Here is a 10,801-nt window from a genome sequence, read left to right as displayed (position 1 = left end):
TGTTACAGCATGCGGGGGTGTCCTTGCCAATCCGGGTTGGTTTGAGGAGTTGATGGTTTATGAAAGTGATGATGGGGCTATCCCTCCCCCTAACCATTGATGTTGGTAATGTATTACGGCCGTGCCCACTGAGCTAAAAGCCGGCGAGTGGTTGGCACTATTTGGTCGTAAGGCCTGGATTGGTGACCGATTGGTTGGTGGACGAGGGGGGAGGTAATGCACCCAATAGAGTTTTTTATGTTATTGTTAATAAAGTTGGCAAGGACGAGTTTTGAGATTACATTATATATTTTAATAAATGCTGTGGTCTGTTTTTCACCAAATTGTTGTGTGTCTCAGTTATTTGGGGAAGGTTGCCGTGGGCGTTATTTGGTTGGGTTAAGATACACGTTACCCACTACCTTCACACATGCATTAGGGCCATAAATTAGCTACTCAGTTAAGATTTGACCCCAAAATCCTGGAAGCTCTTGATTACCCATGATCATCACGTATCATAATGCATTGTCAATGTGTAATGATAATATAGCTAATGTTTTGTAAAACTGCTGGGAAATGCCTAACAGTTCAAATTACAAACAGTTTAATAATTTCTGGCAGGGAAAATGCAAGCCATGTGTTGTTTTGCAAGCGAATGCATAAACTGGTAAACTGAAATCTGAACAGCTTGAATGCAATCCAGAGACAGTTATATATATAAAACTACAGTCACGTTGATCCAGTTTGAGCCAGGTTTCTTCCTGAATTCTCTTCTGCTATACCCATGCATTCCGCTCTGGCTGTGTGGGAAAAATACATTGGCTTTATGAATTTGTTTTTGGCAGGATGCCTGGCATTCTGCTCGGTTAGTCATAAGTTCAACAGCCACGCTGGCTTCTACGTGGAACGTAATTTGCCCTCATTATTGCAGTGACAGTGTTACCATATCAGTGATACTTTGGATTTTTCCTTGGAGTCAAGGAAGCTGATGAAACATAGTAAAAGTGTGCCATGCCCAGCTTTCATAGGTAAACAATGGCATTAAACTGTGAGCGGCAATAAAGGGCTAGGCAACACAAGGTTATTTTTTGTGGGTCCTCCAAATGTATACATGAATTAATCATGAGGCTTTAATATTGTATTTTGGCCAAAGAACACAAGTTAACCTGCCACATCAAGGCACTCAGTGAGCTGGTTGATCACATCACGCATTTTTTAGGGCATTTAGGCATTTTACGTGCTACTGACTAAACTGTTGTCCTTCAGTATGCATGATATATAAACTCACAGAAGGAAGTCAGTTACTGAAATATATGTGCCCTGGAAAAAGCAGCTTATGTGGTACAGTGCTTAGGGTGCACATTAGAGGTAAGAGATACAAAACAGTGTTTGTTAACTAAAATAAAATCACTCTGACGCAAAAATATCCGTGGTAATAAAAGGGGTCGCTCAATTGATCCCTTAATAGGCAGCTCAAACCAAACAAAAATATCACTTTGCCTCCCTCCTCTCCTTCGCACCATTAACCGTGTGCTCACCCCTGGCACTCAAGAACTATACCTTGACACACTCACACACATGTTGACACCAAATATTAACATACACACCTCTGTTAACACCATACACTGACATACAAACACTCTACCACAATGTGTGATACAGTAACATGCACACACATACACTACTACACTCTCACTCTATCATACAGCTATACCTACGGTACACATGTACTCTCTAACACCATACATACTCATTTACTTTAAAACCATACATTAATGCATACAGTCAGGGCCGGCCCGACAATGGAGCCTTTTTAAAAAGCGAAAGAGAGAGAAAGGGGCGCCGAGTGGTTTTCGCTTACCAAACTGCCAGTACCCGCTCGGCGCCCCTCTCTTTCTCCTCTACGGCGAGTCTCCCTGTTTGGTCTCGGTGCCAGCTTGTAATGCTGAGTGCCTGAAGATTACCTCATTTCTGGCGCTCAGCATTACAAGCCGGCACCGAGACCGAACAGGGAGACTCGCCGCAGGACTGCTGAAAGGTAAGTACAAGGGGGGGGGGGGGGTAAGGGTAGATGATGGCGGGGGGGCGGCAGGGACGGAGGGAGAGAAAGGGTAGATAAGGGGGGGGGCCCTGCATACAGTACATACATATAGACACACACTCTCTCACTTTCCCATCACCAGAGCAGCTTGCCAGCTCTCCCTCTGCCTCCCGCTTACCTCATGCAGAGTCCTGTCCTCACTGTTGTTCTTGATCTGTGAGTCAACTGCTGTCCTACTACCATGGGGTCAGTTAACATGCATTACTTGACCCCTCTTTGCGCTTCAGTTACCTGGCACCTGAGTGCTGTGCACACCCACCTAAGCTTGCCCCTGTTGCCCTTTCTCTGGTGACCTGACTGTTAGCCCTTTGTCACTTGCTTTTATAACCAAATACGGTAGTTCCAATGTCATGGACATATCCAATATGGAACTATTGTGTATATATGTTTGCTGTAAATGGCTTGGTGGCTAAATGAAATGGCTTTGCTAAGAAAATAAGCAAGAAACCCTAAAAGTACACAATGTTACTATGTTACCGAGATAGGAATTAAAAGGACAGTTTACTGTGCCTGATAGCCCCACTAAATAAAAATGTGTACTAATGTAACATTACAAACATTAGTTTGTTCACTTCTGATGCCCCCATAAACACTTTACCCCGAGTCAAATGTTCCAGAAATATTTGAAGCTGTTACCAGAGTACTGCTTTCCTGTATATCATTGCATTCCCCATTTATTGCTTTGGAGTTCGGCAACACTAGGGAATACAGTCACACATTCTGCAAAATGATAAAAATGCTAATTATGTATCATGCTACTTTTTCCAGTGGAGAGTTTAGTACAGAATATCTTCACTCTTGCATGCAGTTTTTCTTCTGCTTACTTAATTAATTTTCTGCTTACAAATAAACAAGACTCGACTAGGGAATAGTTTTATACTGCGTTATTAATGCTACTTAAATTTAATTATTCTATATTTGTTGAGATGGATCCCTGCTTCCTGTTTAGAGTATTCGCAGTCTTCCAGACAAGAAAGCATCCCTTTAAATGAAGTAACCTTGTTTTACCTTGGTCTGCACTGCCTGCTGGAACAGGATTTTGTATACATGGGATTAAAGTCACATGTGTAATGGTATCGCTTTCCAGAGACATTCAGTAAGCACCAGCTAGCAACGCAGACTAGGACATTACTTAATTTGTCCCTGTCTCCAAAACATCACAATAGAAGTTTTCCTTTTTTTTTTTAGGGGCAATGAACTCAGTAACGTAAATTTATGACTAAGCATCAAAATGAAAAACATCAACTAGTCCTTTGTGTACACATTATCCCCAAGAAGACATGCCTTCTAAGAGATTTTTCACTATGACAGCTAAATTAATAGACCATAACAAGTCCCTGTTACTCAGTACATACAGCCATGTAACATATTTTGTCCCTTAAGGCCAACAGTCCCATATTGGCTGAGATATCCCCAATACCTGGGTTTATACCCCAGCTGAAGATGGGAAAAGCTCACAATATCCATAAGGAGGAGGTAGGGTGTTCTGTATAATTTGTCACCATGTAATGACACTGCCTAGAGCAGTGATTTAACATGCCCTCAGGGGTAAAGTAGGATGGCACCTTTTGGCTCCTGGGGCAAGTATAGCATAAAGGCCCCCCTCATGTAAATGCATTTTAGTCACTGGAGCCTGGCTTCCGTACTTGCTTGCACATGGTGCAAGCTGCCATGTTAACACTGCTGGGTCATGTAACATCTTGTTATGTGGCCCACCTGAGTGGCCACCTCCCAGAGTTGTCTAGTCCAGCATGACCCTCAGCACTTAGGACTCGCATTGTTTGAAGAATTTGGATCAGCTTGGGCAAGCTTCCCTTGGTTTCAAGAAAGGGACACCTCGGTGTTGGTATCCAACTTGTCCTTGTGATTTATGATGTATATTTAAAAATCATTTGCTGGTGGAGAAAGCCAGGTATGGAACTAACCAAGGAACACAAAAACTTCCTTTCAAGTTCTTCTACATCAAGAGCTGACCACATTTTGTCAAAAATCACAATAACAATGGTTATTTGGCCAGTCAAGCCATTCTAGGGCCAAAGTCACTAGTGAGTGTAGCCTTCATGGAGATTTTTCTAAGTAATGTCTGCTTGGATAAACATGACCTTTTCCTTTTAGAGCCAAAAAATATATTGCTTCTTTAAAAATACAATATTATATAAATTTACTATATTAGCAGTTTTTTCCCGCTCTCAGTACATATGAAGAAGATTTATAGGAAAAACAAAAGCCTGTATAAAATGCTTACAATAAGTGAAGCAAATCTATGATATACAGTATATAGTAAAAATAATACATAGTTGTGGTAACAATAGTAAGAGGAGAAGTATACCATATTCTGAAATATATTATAATGGAGTTTTCTGTGACATTAAAGTCCTTCTTATCCTTTCAAATTCAGCATTGACCACCCTGCCTTGTGTTGTCTTTTTTCCAGCCCCCTCTAAACACCATAAAAGTTTTTTGTTCATTTGTTCACCATTTTGTTTGTGACATTGTTATGTTATATTTATATAGCACCCAAAGAGATTCTACAGTGATGTGCACTTAATTACACAGGCAATGACAAATACAGAGACAGAAGGCCCTAGTTATTAAACATTACATTAAAGTTTCAAATGAAATGTATTAACTGTTATGATTGTGTAATGTTCTAAAAAGTATTGTATGGTCCTGTATGATGCCTGCAGTGACATGCAAGAAACAAATACGCATTACATTAAAAGTAGCCAACAGCTCCTCTAGGTATAAAATGGCAGGAGTTCCAAACAAAATATAGTGGCTTTGAATTACCACCTTTCTGTGATTTAATGTATTTTATGCAAATTTTATGGGACGTGTCAACAAAACTTACATACTGTTTTGCACCAAGGGATATCAGTAATATTCAAAATAGTTACTTTTGTCTTCCTAGGGAATTGCTGCAGGTTGAAAAAGCACTATTGTCATGCTCCTCTCACCCGTACCTGCTCTCCTCAGCTGTCCTCCATCATTGCAGGTCTCCTGGAAACTCCGTGATCGGAGTAGGCCGAAGCCGCGGGCTGTAGTAGCGGCGTCTACCCGCGCGGTAGGCCCAAACCACCAAAACCCAGGGGGACTTCCAGGTGTTGCCCAAACATCAACATAATGCAGTACGTCTGTGGAGGTCACACCTGTAGTCCCCATCAACTATCCACCAATAAAGGCCACATACAGAACTAATGAACCAGGTGCTATGGATTCACCCCTGCCTGGTAACCAAGCTTGTCCAGCACAGGGGAGGAGTAGATACCTTCAGCACTATAAAAACCCCTCCAACTAGGAACACTTTACTCCAGTGTTCCAGAACGTTGGTTCCTGTATGTCCATGGACTTCAGCTTCCTGTTCTCCTCTGCTCGCTCTGCTACAGACCCTCTATTGAATTCTTCGTTACCTGACCTTTGGCTTCCCTATTGGACTACCCTGTTTGCCTGTTACCTGACCCTTGCCTGGACTACTGTTTACTCTGATCGCCGCCTGCCCTTGACCTATTGGATTGTTTAGTGACACCGGTTTGGACTATCCTCTGCTCTTACGCTCCCAGCCCAATCCTGACAACTGTATTAGATCCCACAGGTAATGGTCTTCTGGTCTATAAAAACCTATATTAGAAATGGAGCCATAGAAAATGTATGTGAGAGAGGACGTCGTTGAAAGTGTACTGATGCTAATGCTGACATTAACATTGCTTTATGTCAGTGTGTATGGCTGGAGATCCAAAAAAATCTATTGAACGGAATCTCAATTGATGTACCACTGCCAGCCTCATCATTTAATTATCTACATACAGGTATATTTCTGCTTTCTCTAATTAACAAGTTACCAACCAACTAAACATATGTAATTATGCGCTCAGCGTATTTAGAAAGACTTGTGTATCTGCCTACTCCAAAAGCTGGATTTTGACTTCTATATGAAGCAGTGTAAGAGGTACATATAGATATATGGTTGATTTTGTGTTGACTCCCATGCTTGTACTTAATTATTCATAAGCATAAGGTTTCCTCTAGTCAGTGACAGCTGAGCACTCTACACATATCACAGATACATCACCTCTCTTCCACATTAGCTCACATCTATTTCTGACTACCAGAGTGACCTTTCTGCTTCACTGCTTGGATCTTAATTATCGTAACATTTTCTTAGAAAATCTGATTTAGAGCTGATCAGGCAATAGTATGAAGGTAAGTTCTCCTAACAGACATCATTAAAGCCTATCATGTTTTAAACTGAATATACACTATTAATAAATGTCTACCTAGTAAAGTTAGTGCTATACAATTCTTTGGATGGGTTTGATAGTCCAAATGTTCCCGTTAAGCCGTCATATTACCTGCCACAGACTACAAAAAAGAACAGAGCATGAACTGGATACATTTTAAACCAAATGGTGGTTAGAAGAAAAACCTATTGGGCGATTTAAATTGATAGTCATATAGACAGTAGAATGGTCTAATTTGGTGGACAGTTTGCAGGGAATGTTCTTAAGGATATTATTAAAGCCAACTTATTTTGCAACTCATTTTTCAAATCTATCAAATTGGTTCATATGAATCAAATGGGAGGTGTTCCTGTTCTTTTTCTTTTTCCTAACCTTGTTGCTTTTTAAAGTGCATGTTGCGTATATAAATATTATGTATGTAATTTTGATTGTTGTGTGTGTGTCATGAGTGATCAAGATAAAGTTATAAACTAACTCTTGATTAGACAACATGGGGATGCTGCTATTAAAACATGGTGTTTCAATGGTGTTAGGCCAAGAATGAAAATGTAACCTTTCTATGCCAAGTGCTACAGTTGATGGCCCACACCTAATACCCTTTTAATACAGTTCAAACAGTAAACCACCTACAGTGTAGAATACCACTAGTGTTATTGCAATCCGCTACAACAGTTTAGAAGATCAACACAGCATGACTTCATCTATACTTCTAGGGATCAGCTTTTCTTGGCCCAACAGAACGTGAAAAATTGGCAGTAAATTAAATTATCTTAGAAATGTTAAAGGCTACATGTTAGAAAGAAAAACACATTAAAACATTATTGAATATTTATTGTGTGTTCCATAAAACATGCCTAATAACAAATGTCTCTGCTCTATAAATAATTGGTAAAAAACTATTTACTGAAAGATTTGGGTTTTCCCCAATGGAAAACAAAATGGTTCTTTTAATATATTTGAATTCCAAGAGTTGCCCTGGCACATGTGCACTGCAGAATCTGATGCTTTAGTTCATTCACAAAGAATAATCAAAAAATATAATTATCTGCAGTGTTCTTTAGATTAATCTGGTTGCCATGACAAAAAGCTGGTCTTTGGGGTATTACCGTCCTTGAAAGTAGGAAAAAAAAATAATCATGTGGTCAGCCAAATTTATAGTGTTAACAAAATGTTCTAAAACTAAGAGGATTAGAGAAAAAAAGCTAGGAATATAGGAGAAGATTTAAGATTTTAAAATGTGTTTTGATTTTCAACAAGGAGATTGTCACCAATGCCAAAGAAAATGGAACAACCAATGTATCCATATAAAAACATATTTTCCAATGGATTATAATGTTTTGTTAATCAGGCTCCTGCTGGAAAAAGGAGGTGAACAACTCATTTTACTGAGTCAATGTTATCCTTCTGAAATGGACACTCCAGCCATCATATGCACTTTAAGTGCCCTCTTAAAAAGAATGTTTTTTTTTTCTTTGCAAGTTCAATGGAATTCCATCTATCCATTTGCACTATTTCCCTGCTCTCAGCTCGTTGGCTTGTGGGATACTCACCTCCAGATAGCTCCAGCATTAGATTTCCAAGGTTCTAACAAGAACCTCAACATATAATGATTTTAATGAGACAGCTTACCAAAATGTGCAGAATTGAGCATAAAGGAAGGTGTGGCGTGGTGGGGCTATGGTGGGGGTGCACTGTATATTTAACATGCAAATATCCTTCCTTTATATAAAGATGCATTGTTCTTGCATATATATAACAGTTATTAACTCTAGGGAAAAACTTGATTGATCAAAATGGCATTTTACTGACCACCCATTTTACTGACCAACCATATAATATGTGTCATGTGTTTCTACGATTCTTTGGTCACGTAACTTTATGTCCTTTGTCCTTTGAAGCATTTAAATGAAATAAATGTTTTGGTAATTCTTCTCTGTAACTGGCAGTGGTTTGGTTACTCAAATGGTTTGTTGAAACTGAAGATTTGACGTGACAGGGTAACAGGTTATTGTAAACTTCAAAGGTCGTATTTTATTATGGAATCATAATTATTATTTATTGATTTATCATCAGCTTTAAGTTAGGACTTGGTGAGCCGGTGCAGGCTGGAGCCAGAAGTCTTTGCTATATTTTAGTCTTTTTTTAAAATTTTGTTATTTTATGGAGGACGGGCGTCTTGTTCTGTTACTAAATCCCCTTTCAAATTATCCTGACCTAGGCCCTAGGACCAGGTCTCAACCACTAGATGTTTTTCTCATGTGCTGGCACTTTTGCATTTAGTCAGTGATCATATGTTAGGGTTTTAAAAGAACCATTCCCCATGGGTGTCTGGGCTTGGCTGGAGCTCTAGCTACCAGCAGGTATGCTAACGTTATATATTATATACATAAATAGCTCTTCCAGTCACGTGGGTCTTATAGTTAAACAATCCTTAGGGTAAACGAGCAAAGAAAATCACATTGTAAAAAGTAAAACACTACATGTATGCGCAAGCCAAGCACGAAACGATCCGTAAGTAAACTGTGAATGTAGAAGGAAATCTGGTAAAATGAATTTTAAAGAACATTGGCAGGAAAGACTTCACGACATTTAAAAGTAATCATATTTTCCGTTAATTAATTCTGCCATTTTAATTATAGACTGTAGATGTCATATCAGCATCTGTCAATTGTATTATATTTTAAATATTACCAATTAAGTTAGTTCCTGAGGCTGAACTGTGTTAATGGTCATTACAAAGATAAAAGTACATTTTTTTTAACAAAACCAAATTTAATGAAGTTCTCGAAGAAAGCTGAATAAGTAATTTTTTTTATGTGTAGATACATTTTTGTAAAAAAAAATTTCTGAAAGCAAAATACTCTGTACTCTCTACATCTGCTAGCTGGATGCCAGTATGCTTTATTGTGCACATAGAATAAGGTCATTAAAATGTTATTACCAATTTAATTACAAATATTTTGGGGATGTGATACTGAGAAGAGGCTAGAAACCCAAAAATCCACTGTCAGTGTTAATTTTTTTACTTTATACAGTAATAAGAAACACCTATAAGCAGAGAAAAACACACAGACCAGTATCCCAAGTGGCAGCTTGATCTCTTGAAAAAGAATTGTGACGAAACAAAGTAAATTTTAGGCACGAATCATTGGTTTGACGGCTCCTTGAGATATGTGCTCTCCACTGAGAACAAAGAAATAATATATATAGAGAGGGTTTAGATTCAACTTCCTTATTAAAACCATTTGTGGAAGAGATTTTTTTCAATATGATGCATAATGCACAGCTTTGCCTAATTATAAAGCCCTATTATGTTTACAGGGCAGAAGTATACCTTGAATTATTCTCTAAAGCTTCTGTTTAATTTGTGAATAAGTTCCATAAACACATTCCATGCCTGAATTCTGCACTGTTTACCATGTAACCATGTCTTTTATAAACCATGGTTTGAGTCACTGAGCCAAAGGTTTTAGCTGGTGGGTCACTATTTATCACATTGCACAATTACTTTTGAATTCGAATTTGAGTTGAATTCGACATCAACTCAGTAAGTGACACTTCTGAATACCTGAACCCTTTAGCTTTTTTGTAGTGGATTTTAAATTGAGCAGTACCTGAGCCGCTAAAAAATGGGAAAATTACATAATAATAATTACGTTATCGCTTACCTGAAATACAAATTACTGGATTCCACCTGAAAATGTCTTCCAATTTGGATAGAAAGTGAATGATAAGAGTTAGTAAAATTGGTTCCTCTTTACAATGTGGATAACCAACCAGAAACCCTCTAGTTATGGTTGGATTGTTTTTTATGATGTCCTATTTCAACCCTTCAAAACAACAGGTAACATATTGAGACATCCGTTCTTAATGCAGGGCTGCTACTAAAACAATAGGTATTATGATATTCTATGGTTAGCGATAATGCTGTTTTTTTTACATTTCACCTATTGTTATTGAAAATGTGTTGATAGATGATACATACGTGTCAAAAAGGGAAGACCACTGGAAGCAACTAAGCCAAGTTTGTCATAGCGGTATACATTCAATTGACCTGTACAGGGAGGTTATTGAGTGTAATCCTGAACTCACCTGTCAATAGAATGCATTGGACACAAGCCTAATGCTATTGACTGATTAAGTTTGGTTGGTGATCACTGAAAATAACTTTTTGAGATCCAAATAAAACTTGACATCGGAATTTTTAAGGACAAAGTGGCGGTTCTCAATTCTCAATATCAGGAGTTTGGAGTTTCATATATCGGTGGTTCTCAAGTCGGTATTCCTGGTTTTATCAATCTCCCTTTTGAAATAGAATGTGATAATTACTAAATTATACCTGTAAGTGTGTCATGAGGACTGTATCGGTAACCACCGGCATTTGTCATATAAACAAAGATAACAATTTTCCCTTTTAAGTATGTTGTTAAAGTTCGTTCAAGGTCAGAATTCACATTGCTCTTGAAGCTCCCATCATGACAAT

This window comes from Sceloporus occidentalis, unplaced genomic scaffold (assembly GCF_023333645.1).
Source record: "Sceloporus occidentalis isolate IW3139 unplaced genomic scaffold, rSceOcc1.0.p SCAF_37, whole genome shotgun sequence".
Lineage (NCBI taxonomy): Eukaryota > Metazoa > Chordata > Lepidosauria > Squamata > Phrynosomatidae > Sceloporus > Sceloporus occidentalis.
Note: the sequence above shows the minus strand (reverse complement) of the source record.